Here is a 20,643-nt window from a genome sequence, read left to right as displayed (position 1 = left end):
TACTGTGTATACATATACGTATATATATATATATATATATATATATATATATATATATATATATATATATATATTATCATTATTATTATTAATTGCTAAGCTACAACCCTAGTTGGAAAAGCAGAATGCTATAAGCCCAAGGGGTTCCAACAGGGAAAATAGCCCAGTGAGGAAAGGAAACACAAGGAAAAATAAAGTATTTTAAGAACAGTAAAATTGAAATAAATATCTCCTTTATAAACTATAAAAAATTTAACAAAACAAGAGGAAGAGAAATAAGATAGAATAGTGTGCCTGAGTGTACCCTCAAGCAAGAGAACTCTAACCCAAGACAGTGGAAGACCATGGTACAGAGGCTATGGCATTACCCAAGACTAGAGAACAATGGTTTGATTTTGGAGTGGCCTTCTCCTAGAAGAGCTGCTTACCAAAGCTAAAGTCTCTCTTCTACCCTGAAGACGAGGAAAGTGGCCACTGAACAATTACAGTGCAGAAGTTAACCCCTTGGGTGAAGAAGAATTGTTTGGTAATCTCAGTGTTGTCAGATGTATGAAGACAGAGGAGAATCTGTAAAGAATAGGCCAGACTATTCGGTGTGTGTGTATGTGTGTAGGCAAAGGGAAAATAAACCGTAACCAGAGAGAAGGATCCAATGCAGTACTGTCTGGCCAGTCAAAGAACTCCAAACCTCCCTGGAGGTAGTATCTCAACAAGTGGCTGGTGTCCTGGCCAACCTACAACCGCAAAGCAAAAAAAAACAGGAAATACGGGAACAACAGTACGATATATCTGATGCTTATGATAATAAGGCGGAAGTTACCTGTAATTACTACTGCAACATACTTATCATAATTAATAAAAGTAAGAAAATAATTATTTGTATCGAGTTTATTGGGTCATTTATATTTTAAAGAGCAAGTGCCTGGGACTATATATATATATATATATATATATATATATATATATATAAATCTTTTCGGTCACGGTCACCTTTCCCCGTATCTCTCATAGACGAGAAAGGGAGTAGTCATACCCTGGTGACACGCGGTTGCGTGTGTGTGTGCACATCTATCTAAATATCTAGCAGTCATCTTTGGCGGGTCGCATACACCAGTATATGAAGAAAGCACACATGAAAGAGAATATATACTTAATAAACAAATTCAAATCACTAAACGGACAAACGGACAAATACATACACAAGCACAGAGTTTATATATGCATATATATATATATATATATATATATATATATATATATATATATATATATATATGTGATAAATTTTTGCACATTTAAACGTGTTTCTTTCATATTTCAAATAAGCCATATATATTAATACATTAAAGTCTGGATTCTCTTGACGACCTCGGGATCAGAGCCCCAGGCAGAACCGCCCAAAGACTATAATATCTTTCTTCGTGGCTGAGTGGTATGGTCACTGGCATACAGATATCCTGGACGAGGGTTCAAATCCCCGACGGTCCGATATTATAGTCTTTGGGCGGTTCCGCCTGGGGCTCTGATCCCGAGGTCTTTAAGAGAATCCACACTTTAATGTATTAATATATATGGCTTATTTGAAATATATATATATATATATATAAATATATATATATATATATATATATATATATATATATATATATATATATATTGGAGAGAGAGAGAGAGAGAGAGAGAGAGAGAGGGAGAGAGAGAGAGAGAGAGAGAGAGAGGTCAAAATGTCATTAAAAGTTGAAATATCGTTCCACGATGCTTTAAATCAACATTGACATGAATAATAATACTGAACTATTCATTTTAGAGTTGTACGCTGAAATAAATCTAGACCCCCAGTATTAAATTCTTGGAACTGAGATAACGCAGCTACTCTAAAGAATTCGAACGTTCAATGGAAGTTTGATCATGGAGATTTTTTTCTACTATATATATATATATATATATATATATATATATATATATATATATATATATACACATATATACATATATATAGATGTATATAATAATAATAATAATAATAATAATAATAATAATAATGATAATAATAATAATAATAAACTGGAACAGAACGACCATAAATAGACGGGAGTGAAAGGACAACTCTAAGGCCTTTTTCCTGCAGTGGACTATTTACTGCTGATTATATAAATATATAAATATATAAATATACATATATACATATATATATACATATATATACATACATATATATATATATACATACATATATACATATATATATATATATATATATATATATATATATATATATATATTATGCGTGTGTGCGTTTTAATCAATCATTTGACCTTTAACATCAATAACGTATGGGCATAGGGATGATCACCATATATTTATGCAAGGAGAGAGAGAGAGAGAGAGAGAGAGAGAGAGAGAGAGAGAGAGAGAGAGAGAGAGAGAGAGAGAGAGAGAGAGAGATAAATCAATGAAGCCCCCGATTCCACCCGAAAACTCGTATTTGGATGGATGGCAGCGTTATCGGCAGTGACATGCAATTATTACAGAGGATGTGTTCGTTCGTTAGCGCTAATAGAAAGAGAGAGAGAGAGAGAGAGAGAGAGAGAGAGAGAGAGAGAGAGAGAGAGAGAGAGAGAGATTTGGCTATGATGGTATAAATATAAGTAGCATGTAATATATCATGTCACACATACAGTATATACATCTCCCTTATATAATATAAAGAGCAAGTGTCTGGGTATATACACCCTACCTAACCCATGGCTGACCTCCTATTCCCTTACTCTCTTCACCCCCCCCCCCTCCCTCTATCTCTGTGTATATAAAAATATGGGTATATTTCTTTCCGATCACGCTCAGCTCTCCCCGTCCCTTGGCTAAGGGGAGAAGGGAGTAGTCATAACCTGGTGAGAGGGGGGTGCCTGTGTGTAGATATTATCTAAATATTTAGCCATCACTTTGCCGATGGCATACAATGGTGTGTATATATATATATATATATATATATATATATATATATATATATATATATATATATATATATATATATACATATATATATATATATATATATATATATATATATATATACAGTATATGTGTGTGTGTGTGAGAGAGAGAGAGAGAGAGAGAGAGAGAGAGAGAGAGAGAGAGAGAGAGAGAGAGAGAGAAAGCAGCATAATCCTATATCATTTAAAGTACTTTCGCAAATCCCTCCTGGTTTTACCAATAAGAACGCTATTTATCAGCCAAGACCCAACGCCCCCTTTTTCCACAAAAAAAAAAAAATAAAAAATAAAATAAATAAATAAATAAATTCGCTTCTCTTTGTTGAGCAACCTAGCTTATGAGATTCAAATTTGTATACAGAACGAACATTTTCTTCCGCTAAAATGGAAGAGATCATATACGAATTACTATCTGCAATTATAACATGATATTTAGTATCTCAATCAATTAAAGGTTATGGAAAGTAAATATCCTAGAATCCTAATTTCACCAGAAACTGCCGTAGGATTAATTAACTCTAAGGAATGATCTTCCCAAAACGGGTGGTTGAATCAGTGGAATTTCAAAAGTTCAAACTTGCAGCAAATGTTTTTATGTTGAACAGGCTGACATAAGTCTTTCAATAGTTTATATATGAAATATCTGTTTTAATTTTGTCAATGTTTTTAAAATATTTTAATCTAACTGTTCATTACTTCTTATATCGTTTATTTTATTATTTCTTTCCTCACTGGGCTATTTTTCCCTGCTGAAGCCCTTGGGCTTATAGCATCTTGCTTTCCCAACTAGGTTTGTAACTTAGCTAGTTATAATAATAATAATAATAATAATAATAATAATAATAATAATAATTATAACAATAACAATAATAATAATAATAGGACATTCTCCCTCAATTTATCAAAAAATGGAATGTTATAAAATTTATAAACTATTATTATTTGCTCTTCGGTGAATTAAAATATGTTGATTGTACAACGTCATATAATTTCTTCTTTCATAGCAAGCAGTTTTAGCATCGATTAAATCATTTTATGTTACCTGAATTGGTGATAATAGCTACAAGACAGAATTGAGATCAGACTAAGGAAATGTAGAATACGAGAACTTTTAACAAAATGTTGTCCGGAATACGGTATAAGCCAATGGGAGCCAATTGCCTTTTGTGTCCCAGAACTAGAAAATATAAGGAATGAATATGTTTTAACCTCATGGTGGGTTACAGTAGTCTGAGAATACAGAAGCAGATAGAAAATCCAAGGTCTTGGAAGTAGATGGCAAAGAATTCAATGAATCAGAAGTTCAAACTTGCAGCGAATGTTTTTATGTTGAACACGTTGACATAAATCTCTTCATAGTTTATATATAGCAGATCTATTTTAACGTTGTTACTGATTTCAAAGATATTTCACATCTTTTATTCATTGCTTGTAATATAGTTTACTTATTTCCTTTTTTCCTTTCCTCACTGGGCTAGTTTTTCCTATTGGAGACCTTGGTCTTGTGGCATCCTGCTTTTCCAAACTAGGGTTGTAGCCTAACTGGGGGGTAGTAGTAGTAGTAGTAGTAGTAGTAGTAGTAGTAGTAGTAGTAATAATAATAATAATAATAATAATAATCAGGCAATAAAAGAATCAAAGATTTCCTCAAAGCAACAGAGCAAACAGAATGCTGAATGTCAGGGTAACATGGACATGTGCTGAGATAATAACGAGTTATACATGTGAAATAAGAACAAATATCGGACTGTTGCATAACTACCAGTGCCCATTGTGTTTTACCTAAGTAAGTATTAGTCTAAGAACTGCACATTCATGACCTAGTGTAATTCCCGAACACCTAAGCAGTTCACCTCGTTCTGCAACCAAATTTATAAGACCGATTCTTAGGTAAAGTACTCTTCCCAAAATTAACCCAATTTCTCAGTTATTGTTTATCTTCCTCATTTGTGATTATAACAGGCTCCTATTGAATTATCCAAAAAAAGCATTTCCTCTATATGTTCAGTGTACAGATGATTTGTGGCTACTGATAAACTGAACTACGATAAAGGTTTTATCTGAAGTATAGCACAGAATGCAGAGGTACTGTTGAAGACAGGAATTCCTGGCACGTCTCTCTCTCTCTCTGAGGGATTGAGCCCTATCACACCGTTACTGCGCGGAGAGTTCCTGCGTGTAGTTCTGCGCGAGCTCTGGCATCTCTCATTACACTATCTGTTTGGTTACGCACAGAATCCACTTCCTCAGTGCGAGGTTGGCCTGGAATGCCTGCGCTCAACTGTACATTTCCTATATCTTGAAATATATAAACAAAATAATGTCTAACTTTCTCAACGCTTGAAAGGAGGCGGTAAAATATCAAACCGTTGGAACTAACGATGCTTATGACCTATTCTCGACAATACCAAATTGAAGAAATAGATTAACACCAGCTGAAACGCCTACAATAAGTTACTTTACAATACATAACACACATTGAAGAAGCATTTAAAATATTACAAATTGCATTGCAGAAAATAATACCAAAAACAGGAATTTCCAAACTGCTTGGGTAAAGAAGAAGAATGAAATATGCCGAAATATGTTTTAGCTATTTCTCAAGTGAAATTAAGAGTAGGAAGAAAACAGAGTAATTCCAAGCTGAAAAATATAAAACGATTTTTATTACTATTATTATTATTATTATTATCATTATTATTATTATCATTATCACTCGCTAAGTTACAACCCTAGTTGGAAAAGCAGGATGCTATAAGCCCAGGGGCCACAACAGGGAAAATAGCACAGTGAGGAAATGAAACAGGGAAAAATAAAGTATTCTAAGAACAGTAACAACGTTAAATTTTTCCTAACAAAACAACAGGAAGATAAACTAGATAGAACAGTGTTCCCGAGTGTACCCTCAAGCAAGAGAACTCTAACCAAAGACAGTGGACGAATGAATAATTAAATATAACCCAGTTGTTTACAAATAGCTAAGAAAGGCATGAAATCATTCGATATTTTCAGAAAACTTCGAGCAAAATAAGAAAGCCATCAATCCGCCAACGGTTTTGATTGGGTCTCTCTATCTCGTCTCTCGTGACTGGAAACACGAGTTTCTTATCATTCAGGATCAAATAAATCTTAGTTTCATCCAGACATTTGTCTGTATCTGGTTATATAGCTTTCCCTCTTTCACCATTCCCTTTTTTTATACCTGGACAATCTCTTTGAGAGAGAGAGAGAGAGATGAGAGAGAGAGAGAGAGAGAGAGAGAGAGAGAGAGAGAGAGATGAGAGAGAGAGAGAGAGAGAATAATGCCTCTTATGTGAACTCTGCTTCTAAAATAGATTAATATTCAACTTCAGTCACTCTAGAGATTATAATAACAAATTTGACGTTGTTACTGTTTTAGAGTGATTTACTGTTAATTTGTTCTCATCATTTATCTATTTCCTTATTTCCGTTCCTCACTGGGCTACTTATCCCTTTTGAACCCCTTGGGCTTATAGCATCTTGCTTTTCCAACTAGGGTTGTAGCTTAGCTAGTAATAATAATAATAATAATAATAATAATAAAAATAATAACAAAAACAACAAACACTGGTGAACATGACAGGACGAGCATATGCGACCCGTCAAAAATGACGGATACATATATAGATAGATATTCCCGCAAGCGCACACAAATACAACCCTTCCCACGCTTCCACCTTACCTAATTACCACATGGCAGTTTGGGCAATTTTAGGGAGATTGTGTTTTTCGAGTGGTTGCCACTCAGCGTGATAAGAAAGATGACTATGAAGAATGATGTAGGAGATGATGAATGGAGAAGTATTGATCTAAAAGCTCAAGATAAGAGACGACTGGCGAAATCGAACCCCGAGGCCCTTTGCGTCAATGGTCGTAGATGATGATGATGATGATATATATATACATACATATATATATATATATATATATATATATATATATATATATACATATGTGTATATATACACATATACATATATATATGCATACATACATACATATACATGTTTATATATACATACATATTATACTGTGTATATATATATATATATATATATATATATATATATATATAGATATATGTATATACACATACATATATATATATTATATATATATATATATACAGAGAGAGAGAGAGAGAGAGAGAGAGAGAGAGAGAGAGAGGAGAGAGAGAGAGAGAGAGACTTTCTCTATAACATGTGGGGGAGATGCTTGCCCTAATAAACAACAAGAAGTTACGCAATTCATTTATTTTGTAATATCGAAAACAGTTACTGTAAATTTTGGTAAACATGTACAAGATAAAAATTAAATTAAACAAAAGGTTCCGATAAATGATCATAGCATGACTTACTTTCAGTTTTAGTCAATACTTTCAAGGTTTACAATATATCTTAAAACAACAAAAGAATAAATTATTACAAACTGAAATCTTTTATTTAATCTTCGATCCAATTCAAATGTTCCCAATTCGGACACAATAATTTTCACACACTAATTTGAACAGCAAACTAGTTATGTTTCTTATAAGTAATGTGCTAGATGTTAAAAGTATTATTATTAGCTAAGCTACAACCCTATTTTGAAAAGTAGGACTTTATATACCCAAGGGATCCAACAGAGAAAACAGCCCAGTGAGGAAAGAAAATACGAAAACATACAATACTGTGCTTGGGTGTATCCTCAACCAATAGAACTCTAACCCAAGCAGTTGATGATTTTCAAATGTATGAAATTTATTCAAACCAGAGAGCTCTTAACTTTGAATAACCTATATATAATTGACCATGAAAATACCATAATGTGAAACCGACAATATATATATATATATATATACATATATATATATTAAATATATATATATATATATATATATATATATATATATATATATATATATATATATCACTTAATCCATCTACAAGTTTACACAAAGGATAGAGCATTAGATAAAAAAAATACAAGGGAAGACATAAAAAGTCTTAATTTCATTCATCAATTAAAATTCAACGCTGGGTACGGATTTAGTATTCAATACGACCATGTCTGTCCATGATTTATTAATAAATTATAAAATTAAGTCCAAATTCCAGTCAAAATCGAGTGGTTTTTGCGCTACTCAACTGCGTAACAACACTCTGGTAATCATTTACTAAAGCTTAAATATGAAATTACAAAAACAGATATGTTTATAAGCTCTTTTTATCTATATTGGCAAAAAGGCGAATAAGGAAAGATAAGAGAAAATAAGATGAAAAGGGTAAAAATTTGAATAATATACCTTTAATTTGCTGTTATTACAATCCTTTTCATTATTGCTCTTAAATTTTTTCCTTTTAAAAAAGCAAAGGTAGAGACATATTTCTAAATGATTAATGTATTTCTGTGAAATATATTTCCACTAAGTTATTACTATAAATTGTTTTTTAAAAGTTTTTATAAGTTATACACGAAAGATTTACTCTAATTTTGTTATTATTCTTCAAAAAAAAATTTAATTGTTAATTACTTCTCATATAGTTTATTTCCTTTCCTCACTGGGCTATTTTCCCTGTTGGAGACCTTGGGCTTAAAGCATCTTGCTTTTATAACTAGGGTTGTAGCTTAGCAAGTAATAGTAATAATAACAACAACGACAGAATAACACTTAATTACATCAAATTCCATTTGCAGAATTTAGTTCTATTACAATCCGGCTTACATTTTATTTCTACTCGTATTATACTCCGAGAAAGTACTTCACTTCAAATAAACACAGCGAATGATATTGGTAACAAATTGATCAACTAACGAGAAATGGTCAAATTGCATATAAAAAGTGGTAGTAATAAAAAAATCAAAGTTAGTAATATGTCGTATTTTACGCATTATGAAGAGAGAGAGAGAGAGAGAGAGAGAGAGAGAGAGAGAGAGAGAGAGAGAGAGAGAGAGAGAGAGAGAGAGAGAGAGAGAGAGAGAGAGAGAATAATAAATGAGCATTAGATATTGTGAATTTAAACAATGAAAAAATATGACATTGTAAACAAAAACTAAAACCATTTTTTTGTCGAATTAATGTATCAGGATATAAATATATAAAGAGGAAGGAATGCTGTAGTGATGTATTAATAAATTTGTCGGTTGATGTATAGCCGTGTATGACACGCAATGAACGCCATAAAAAATGCTAAATATTCCTGGCATTCCAGCCAGCCTCCATTTCCAGCAATGAGCTTCCGCTAAAATTCGATCTTTTGCATTTTATTTTCACGGGAGGTTTGTTGCACAAGTGAGCGAAACTTTTAGGGAATTGCCATGGATACTTGCTTTTGTTTCTTTACTTTTTGTATTTTCTCATTTTTTTTCCGTTTTTTTTTAATCATATTTAGAGTTGTGATATTGTCTGCTTAAAAATGTAAATTCTAAAATTGAGTGCATTAAAAAGGTATTTAGGCAACTTTTTCATAAAAAACGAATACATTCATACAAATACATATATTCATATATATATATATATATATATATACACATATATATATATACATATATACAGTGTATGTATATATATATATATATATATATATGTATATATATATATATATATATATAAATGTTTATGTGTGCATAGGTCAATGTATGTATATATACAGTAGTATATATACATACATACGAGGTCCATGACTCGACCTTGGGCAGCCATTCACCAGTTGACCTAGTCATGAACGTATACCAGCTACAGCTGAAGTAAACAAAATGAATGGTATGATGATAACCCCTCTAAACAGTTTAAAAGTGCATAATGATTGTGTTCATGTGTGTATGTATGTATGTATGTATGTATGTATGTATGTATGTATGTATATATACATATATATATATATATATATATATATATATATATATATATATATATATATATATATATACATATATATATATATATATATATATATATATGTATATATATATATATATATATATATATATATATATATAAGTACATACACACACATATATATATATACATATATATATACACACATATATATTCATATACACACACACACACACACACACACACATATATATATATATATATATATAAACATTATTCTGCATGTATTGTCAAGTGGTTCCAAAATCATTCTCAGTTACAAAAAAAGGCAATAATTTCGTCTGATTTCCGAATACAAAAATTCCCAGCACCAATGTTTACCTAAGTGATGAATTACTGAATTAATGGATTTAAAAATCTGAGCCACACGGCTTAAAAGTAGGGCCTGGGAGGCCATTCAGAGCCATGGTGCAATTAGTGAAAATCTTACCATAAAGTAACAGTTAAAAGACGGAACACCAAAAGGGAAGAATGGAATGTATGACTCTGGTAAATCAGAAGGCTATAAAGTGGGTGCATATAGGGACCAAGGGGCCCTCACAAAGACCTTTAGGCAAGCATGTGTACAGTATAGTATGTCGTGTGAGGTGTACTACTACCTACTCCGGAGTATATTGAATTATATTGTTAGATAATGCTGCTCGTTGTAGCCAGAGATGACTAGCCCCTCATCTTGATGTTTTTGTCAAAACGTTGAGGACTTATACCTCCTGGAGCTATATTCCCCCTAAAACAAAAGGCCCATAGAATTATGCGAAACTGAGCTCCATTTGCAATGAATTGAAAGGCCAGGATGATGATGATCATCATCATCATCACCACCATCATTATTATCATTATTATCATTATTCTTAGCTTACTACAATCCTAGTTGGAAAAGCAGGATGTTATGAGCACAAGGGCTCCAACAGGGAAAATAGCCCAGTGAGGAGGGAAAATAAGGAAATAAACTACACGATAAGCAAAGAATAATGAATATAAAACATCTAAAGAAAAGTAACAACGTTAAAATAGATCTGTCAAATATAAACTATGAAGAGAGACTCATATCATCCTGTTCAATATAAAAACATAGCTGTAAGTTTTATTTTCCAAAGTTCCACAGATTCCACTTCCTGATTAGGGAGATCATTCCACAATCTGATCACATCTGGAATAAAACTTCTATGATCGTTTAAAGTATTGAGCATTATGATGGAGCGTGGGGCTATCGTCTTACCTAGTTGAACTGCTGAGGGCTAAGAGGCCCTACTCTTCTGGAGCCACATACTATAAAATGGATACAAGGGTGCTTGGTGGAAATAAAGGTTTATATACACAATAACAAAAACAGGAGTTGAAATTGACAACACTCAAAATATTACATTCTCCTTTTGAATGCCCTTAATAGCAAGATCAATTATCATTTTATTATATAGCAGAGGTCATGTAAGCCAAAGTTTTGTAGACAGTTTTGATCTACCATAAGTCAGATTTAAGTATGATACTCTTGAATGTGTTTTTATTAATTCATAGTATAGTGCATATTCGAAGTTTTCAGTGAACATGGATTACTGAAAAACATATAGCAAACGATAATGAAATGAATGGCTACATTAAGTTTTTTAATCATGAAAATAGCGATAGCACTGGAAAATATGAACAACTTTTGAGCAAAACATCACAATTCTAAGTCGTTAGTGGTGACAATATGTGGATTCAAGGAAGTATAGAGTCATTACTTTTCCTATTTGTTTTTCATATTTAGCTTTGTTAAAGTATGTTCATATAGGACGATATTCACTCTAGCCATCTTTTCAAATTCACCTACCATTAGTGACTAAATCGAAATTTAAAAAAAGGAAGCATCCTTTCAAATCAACTAAACTATAGCAAGTTGGTATTTATTACCTCCGCTAACGAAGTTGGAAACAGGTTTGTGTGTGCGTGTTTGTGAACAGATTCCGGGCCACAATTATAATCGTAGAGTAATTAAACTTGCAGGAATTAACTCTTGTGTAAAAATCTGGAAATGACTAAATTTTGGAAGGTCAAGGTCAAAGGTCAAGGTTACGGTCAAGCAAAATGTCCAATTCACGTAATCAGCCATAAGTTTGAACATCGTTGTCACAGAGACTTCAAACTTGGCTCATATTCAAGCGTAAGAAAATCCATGCCAATTATTACATGTTAAGGTCAAAGGTCAAGGCCATGCAAAAGGTCGATAAATAAGCTGCCGCGGTGGAGGTCTGCACTTTATTGATTGCCCTTCTAGTTGGAAATGTTTTGATAAGAGCTTTCCATCAAATAGCCACAAGCTAGGGGTTTGTGTGGCATTGAAAGATTTTGTTACATCAGAAGTATTGTTCAATTCACCACTGACTGTGAAATGGTTAAGTAATCCTCCTAGCACACGAGTAAGAGACTATTTTTACAATTCTCTCAACTTCTAAGCTTTGAGAATAATCCTTCCTCTATTTTTCCTAACATAAAAAATATTTTTTCCTTTAAGATACAAGTCTCTTTTCCCTCAGGGTTAAACCCCATCTATTTATCCACCATTTTCTTTTTTCTTGTTTTCTTCTGGTTTGGGTTAGTAAAAAGCATAAGGCTTCTATCCTCCAGTGACCTTTCTATAAAAAAAATCAACGAAAATTACCCTTTGGCAACAATTCATGAGGCCTAAACCTCATCCTGACTCCTTACTCATCACCACCCTACTCATCTTCGCCTCCCTGAGAAGGGAAACCATCCTATCAATGCCAAGACAACCATATGTTTCAATAAGCAGCGAAAGAAAAGAGAGAGAGAGAGAGAGAGAGAGAGAGAGAGAGAGAGAGAGAGAGAGAGAGAGAGAGAGAGAGAGATGCTTCACCTTGAATAATTCGTTGACGTCGGTTCGTCTGACGCTTCATCTATCAGGCTGGTTATTTCTTTTGTCAGAATCCAAATGGAATGTACGCACGGATGATGATAATAAATGCGGCCCTCGATGAATCATCTTCATTCTCGCCATGAATGTTTTCCCAAAGGTGAATAAATGGGAGGAGAATGGCATCCATCTTACCAAGTCCTCCTCTCTTCGACTTGGTTCTCTTCTGCGTCTGAATCTTGCCTCTCTCCCTGACCCTTCCTTCCATGGGAAGCTGAGAGGGTTGGGAATAAGCTTCGAGTGAAACTGAGAAGGATAGGAATAATCCTTAAGTGAAGCTGAGAAGGTTAGGAATAAGCTTCGAGTGAAGCTCAGAAGGTTAGGAATAAGCTTCGAGTGAAACCGAGAAGGATAGGAATAATCCTTAAGTGAAGCTGAGAAGGTTAGGAATAAGCTTCGAGTGAAGCTGAGAAGGTTAGGAATAAGCTTCGAGTGAAGCTGAGAAGGTTAGGAATAAGCTTCGAGTGAAGCTGAGAAGGTTAGGAATAAGCTTCGAGTGAAACTGAGAAGGTTAGGAATAATCCTCAAGTAAGGCTGAGAAGGTTAGGAATAATCCTCAAGTAAGGCTGAGAAGGTTAGGAATAAGCTTCGAGTGAAGCTGAGAAGGTTAGGAATAAGCTTCGAGTGAAGCTGAGAAGGTTAGGAATAAGCTTCGAGTGAAGCTGAGAAGGTTAGGAATAAGCTTCGAGTGAAGCTGAGAAGGTTAGGAATAAGCTTCGAGTGAAGCTGAGAAGGTTACGAATAAACTTCAAGTGATCTCTGATATGTAAGTTTGGTGCAATTTGAAATCATTAAACATTTACAGAATTAAGTAGTTCAGTTTCCTTTACTTCCCAAAAAAGATCTTAAATCTGGATGGTGGAGAAAAAGGTCAAAATAAGTAAAGACTGCTCACTTTAGTCAATCGGACAAATTACATTTTTGATAAGACAAAATTTAAAATCTGAAATTGCTGGCAAACGGATTAAGCTAGCTACCAGCCAAACAGTAAATAATACTAAGATAACCAATATCTTACCAACGAAACCTTGAATAAGCGAACAAAGTATTTCATGAAAGAAATACAAGCAGAAAATGGAAAGGTAGCAGATGCATCACCCACTACAGAACTGAGGTCATCATGATAAAATGTCTTAAGAAAGGAACAGCAAAGCCTCTGGCTAAACTGTACTGTATATATGGTACCAGCTTCACTCGAAATTCATTTCCTTAGACACAGAAAGACAGGAAGATAGGCTACCGAAGGATATCAAATTTTTGAACGAGACAAAATCTACATAAAATTAATATAATTTAAATATTATAGATAAAAAAGGAGTTTCGTAGATGGGTTGTGTTAGCCGATGTGGTAACGTCCCTGACTGGTGAACGCCAGACTGGGGTTCAAGTCCCGCTCAAACTCGTTAGTTTCTTTGGTCGCTGCAACCTCACCATCCTTGTCCATCTGCTGAGTCATCAGCAGCCATTGCCTGGCCCTACTTGGTCCTAGCTTGGGTTGAAAGGGGACTTGGGCGCTGATCATTTGTATATATGGTAGCTTCTAGGGTATTGTCCTGTTTGATAGGGCAATGTCATTGTCCCTTGCCTCTGCCATTCATGAGCAACCTTAAAAACCTTTAAACCCTGTAGATGTTTACATTATGAGAATGCATTAAAGGCTCGTGAAACGTACTGGTATTCCTAAAAGGGGGATAGCACAATTGATTTATGAGTAATGAACTAATGGGAATTGGATTAACTGAGAAATAGTATACACAAGAGCATAGATTTTTCATTAGCAGAGCAGGCTACAAATTCTTAATGAAAAAAAGTAGAAATCTAACAGAAAATAAGCCGACTTGGGAAACCAATTTCCTTGGACAAGGAGCAGGATTGAGCACAATAAGGTTTAACATGAGAAAGTATCAACAGAGATGACCCTTCGGAAATAAGCTACTAACTTAAAAAAATCTATTTCCTTTCCTTGCTGGGCTACTTTTTCCTGTTGGATCCCTTGGGCTTATAGCATCCAGCTTTTCCAAGTAAGACTGTAGCTTAGCTAATAATAATAATAATAATAATAATAATAATAATAATAATAATAAATAATAATAATAATAAATAATAATAATAATAATAATAACAATAATAAAAACTTACACACGCAGCAAACTTGAGAAAACACAATGCAATAAATAGTTCCATAGGACGATACTGATCAAAGATCTCTCATAACTTGAAGTTTGCTACTCTGCCTTTATCCAACAAACGACCAAGACCGAGAGATTCCTACTCTTAAAATATAAAATTTTTCCCTATTTCCTTTCCTCGCAGGCTATTTTCCCTGTTGGAGCCCCCGGGCTTATAGCATCCTGCTTTTCAAAATAGGGTTGTAGCTTAGTAAGTAGTAATAATAATAATAATAATAATAATTTGCGAAGACGAATTGGGCGAAGGAAAGAAAATAGGAGGCGCTAGAAAGGGATTAAATGACATAAGAGAGAATATGCAAAATATTCAAATTATTTTTGAGAACAGCCAGAAACATTGAATGTTAAAAACAATGTCTGATTTTACTGGATTAATTACCAAAGACGTATATCACCCGAGTCAGCATTTTATGACTTTTATAACATTTTTAACAAGAATTCTGTTATGATCGTTTCCAAACATGAAAAATTAGAAGACACAATGAGAAATATTAAAATTATTTACGAAAAAAGCCAGGAAAACTAAAGGTTAAGCATAATGACTAAATTAACTGGGTTAAATTACCGAGAGAAAAATAAAACATTCGAGAATCATCATCTTATGATTTTCATCGGGTTTTTAACAAGAAATCTGTTTTGATAATTCTTATAGTGTTTTTAACTAGAAATAAGTTTTGATAATTTTCATCATGTTTTTAATAATAAATCTGTTTTAATAATTTCTATAGTGTTTATAACTAGAATTGTGTTTTGATAATTTTCATTGTGTTTTTAACAAGAAATCTGTATTGATAACTTTTATCGAGTTTTTAACAAGAAATGTTTTGATAATTTTTATAGTTTTTAAACAAGAAATCTGTTTGGATCCTTTTATATTGTTTTTAACAAGAAATGTTTTGATCATTCTTATCATATTTTTAACAAAAATCTGTTTTGACCATTTTTATAGTGTTTTTAACAAGAAATCTGTTTTGATAATTTTTATCGTTTTTTTTTAATCTGATTTGATCATTTTTATCATGTTTTAACTGAAAATCTGTTTCGATCATTTTTATCGTGTTTTTAACAATAAATCTGTTTTGATGACTGTTATCGTGTTTTTAACAAGAAACCTTTTATGATAATTTTTATAGTGTTTTTAACGAGAAATGTTTTGATAATTTTTACCGTGTTTTTAACAAAAAATGTTTTGATAATTTTTATAGTGTTTTAGCAAGAAAACTGTTTTGATAATTTCTATCGTGTTTTTAACAAGAAATCTGTTTTCATCATTTTTGTAGTTTTTTAACAAGAAATCTGTTTTGATAATTTTTATCGTGTTTTTAACAAGAAATCTGTTTTGATCATTTTTGTAGTTTTTTTAACAAGAAATCTGTTTTGATCATTTTTATTGTGTTTTAACAAGAAATCTTTTTTGATCATTTTTATCGTGTTTTTAACATGAAATCTGTTTTGATCATTTTTATCGTGTTTTAACAAGAAATCGGTTCATATCATTTTATCGTGTTTTTAACAAGAAATCTGTCATGATCATTTTAATCATGTTTCTTAACAAGAAATGTTTTGATCATTTTCATCGTGTTTTAACAAAAAAAAAATTCTGTCATAATCAAAAGCGTCCATACATACATACACACAAGTAAATAAACACTCACGTACACAGACGGCTTAAATGCATGACATAAAACATGAATAAACTCTATTGATAAATCTATTTAGATCTACATAAATCTTCGCTCTTTAATCTATGCCGGAAGGTCAGTATTTATAACAGGTACACCATCAAATAGAAAAAATATATTGATTACAAAATGATTGATGGTATTTTGCCATTACAAATCCAACCCTTACCAGCCCCCTCCCCCCCCCCCCCCCCTTTTCCCATTTATCAAAATGTTCATATGAAAACCTTGCTGATATAGGAGCCTAATCAATCCCCATTCAGCCTGTATTTATTCTTATATAATTTTCGTTTTTATTTCTATATATTTATTTCGAGGTTTGATTTCTATCTGTGGAGACCTGTTTTTCATTTTGTTTATGTATATACATAAATAAAGCAATTATTTGTAAGCAAAAAAATTTAACGTATTAAAGTTTCATGAATTATAATTTTTGTTGTTGGTTTGACATCATTATAATTATTTTCATGATTATTATTAATTATTATTGTTAATAATGTACACGGCCCGTCAAAAGTGAGGGCTAAATATTTAGATAAATATGAACGAATACGAACACACAAATTCAACCCTTCCTAATCCTCTCGCTTTCCAAACTACCGTGTTTCTGACTGGTTACCGTTCAGCGTGAATAAAAGAGTATGTATGTATGTATGCATGCATATACTGTATACACACACACACACACATATATATATATATATATATATATATATATATATATATATATGGGTCCCTAGAGGTTGCGAAAGGAGCAGGGGAAGGACGAGAAGATGATGGTATAACAAGCTAAGAATATTTACAGGTGTAGACTGGCAAAAAAAGACCATAAACAGACGCAAGTGGAAGGACATGTCTGATGCCTTTGTTTTGCTTTGGACTGGTAACGGCTGATATATACAGTATATATATATATATATATATATATATATATATATATATATATATATATATATATATATATATATATATATATATATATATATATATATATATATATATATATATATATATATATATATATATATATATATATATATATATATATATATATATATATATATATATATATACACACACATATACTGTATATGATTTTGAGGAATAGTCTTTCTCTTAGGTCATTTTCATTAAAGGCCAAATTACTTACGGCATAACTTATTTTATGAAATCTCTGCTATTATATAAGAATAATATCTTTGTAGAGATGCCTTCATGAAAGCCATTAACTATTAGATGAAGCAGCTGTCGACAAAAGTTGAAGCAAAGAAAAGGTACAAGAAACTAGAAAAGTGTTGTCTTAACATTCTTGGCCAAAAAGTAATGTCTTATCCTTCGCTGAAATCCTTGGAATCCAAAAGAAAATTATGAAATTCCTGTTAACAGGCGTCACCACACCTCGTTTAGAAGACAGACGTAAGTCTTTCAACTATTAGGAACCACGAAGGACCTAACCTTGTATGGAAAGTTCCTTTAACCATTTCCTTGTCTTTATAGGCTTTCTATGGATAGACATATAAAAATATTGGGAAATAAAAAAACCCATTGGTCATTATAGCAAGACTCCATAAACAATGTGGATTCATATATTTCAGCTTATGAAGAAATAAGATGAGTTTCGTCACCGTGATGGGATTATTTTAGCTTTAATCAAAGTATCTGAATTTAACCAGTGTGTATGTATGTATAGTACATACTATATTCTTAGCTTTCTTAATAGTGTAATAATCAGAACATTGGCGAGAATTTTATAGACTTTCTGTTAAATGTAAATTTCTTAAATATACAAACAATAAATATCAATGTACACCATATGTATGTTGTGTTAATGCACCAAGAACAAGTATTTCTGTGCTTTTAACGGCAAACAACTCTCGTAATGCATAATTTAAGGAGTTCATTTACTAAAGGAAAATAATAAAAAAGTATCAACAAAAATTGTAATAACTTCCAATATTTTACGAACACGCAAACGGGCGAAATTACGACTTGTAAAAGTGCTAATTGGCAACCCCATCCACATCCGTCATCATCAGCTGAGTGGGCGTCAACACCGAGCAAGGAGGAATCTCGGACGCCCAACGAAATGATGAAGGACAACTCGGGCAGACTCATCAAATGAACACTGGACAAACAGCCACCGAAGCCAAGGTCTTCTGCATCATGAAGGAGGCAATGCAGGGATCTTAAAATCTCTATTCAGTGAGAGAGAGAGAGAGAGAGAGAGAGAGAGAGAGAGAGAGAGAGAGAGAGAGAGAGAGAGCTAATATTTATAGGTTTTATAAAAAGGAAAAATATATTTGATGAACTCCATAAAAATTAAGATGAGATTATCAAGAATAATCGAGAGAGAGAGAGAGAGAGAGAGAGAGAGAGAGAGAGAGAGAGAGAGAGAGAGAGAGAGAGAGAGAGAGAGAGAGAGAGAGAGAATGTTACAGGTTTTATTAAGAGGAGAATAAATTGAATAAATTGACGAACTTTATGAAGATTAAATCGAGATTAAGAAGAATAATCTAGAGAGAGAGAGAGAGAGAGAGAGAGAGAGAGAGAGAGAGAGAGAGAGAGAGAGAGAGAGAGAGAGAGAGAGAGAGAGAGCAAAGCAGACCATTGTGAATGCAAGAAGATCACGGGGTCGGTACCGAACGCTGGATATCTGCTCCGATCTATATGTCGTCAGGGGGCGATATTCGACTTCTTACATTGAATGCAAGTTATCCGTCAGGTCACATGAAAGGTCAAGGGAGGACTGACGTGTTTCGCGGAAGGTCAAGGGGTGATAAGATAAATCTTTTTTTTTATTATACATAATGTATTTTTATTCATCATTCAGAAGCGTCTCGTGTCTCCCGACGGAGGCTGGAATCACCGCTAGATTTATTTGTCTCGGGTTAGTTTCGAAGCGGAATTTCTCGGTTAATTTATTATTTGATCGGTGCGAACAATTCTTGCATCGTCTGGATCCTGGTAGAACATTCCCCAAACGCTGCATTATCAACAAATAAATACATTTATCATAGTATTTTCTAGGATGTTGCAATTTCATCTAAGATTGCAATGAATATGTTGACCCCCAATATTTCTTTTTACCAACAAATAAATACATTCATCTTATTTTCATTTTATCGAAAAATAAAAGCATTTACCTTATTTTCTAGCAAGTTGCAATTTTTCACAACGTTGCAAGGAATATGTTGACCCCAAATTTTTCGTTTTATCAACAAATAAATACATTTACCTTATTTTCTATAAAGTTACCATTTTGCACAAATCTGCAAAGACAATGTTGATCTCAAGTATTTCTTTTTATTAGGATTTTTTGGGGAACACTATAATAAAGAGTTCGAGTATCACACTTTTAAATATTATAAACATATTAAAAAAGGAATATCGTTATCTTAGTTATTTAATAACTTATCTATGGTTAAGGTTGTGGGACACAAAGAAATATGGCATCATTTCATGAATTATATCGATTAATCTCAATTCATCTGTAATAGAACAACAACATATGAGGCCATTTCTAGTCCACTGCAGGACAAAGGCCTCAGACATGTCAATTGATATCTGGGGTATGGCCAGTTTTCATCACTACGCAGGCTAGTGCAGATTTGTGACGGTGGGAGATTCTTCTCTGATAGCTCACAGCAAACCAACCTAGTATAGGATGGCTATGCCAAGTACATTGCTGATCACGGTGATAAACAAACCCTTTCACCACGTTAAGGTATCCTTCTCAGAAAGGGTCATCTATAATATACTGATCTACATTCTATTCTAGAGTATATGACAATCCGTAACCCACTGATCAATCAGTCACATCACTGTCCAGAACGTAGAATTCCCTGTAAAAAGATAGTAACAAATGTGCACCTCATGCGGTGTACTGCTAGCTGCACCCACTTTTCATCTTTCTACTTCACTTCCATTCCCACTTTCTTTCATCCTTTTAACCAACTGCTCTTACTGTTAA

The sequence above is a fragment of the Palaemon carinicauda genome, chromosome 17 (genome assembly GCF_036898095.1).
Source record: "Palaemon carinicauda isolate YSFRI2023 chromosome 17, ASM3689809v2, whole genome shotgun sequence".
NCBI classification, from domain to species: domain Eukaryota; kingdom Metazoa; phylum Arthropoda; class Malacostraca; order Decapoda; family Palaemonidae; genus Palaemon; species Palaemon carinicauda.
The sequence above is the reverse complement of the archived record's forward strand: the minus strand, read 5'-3'. Positions refer to the sequence as shown.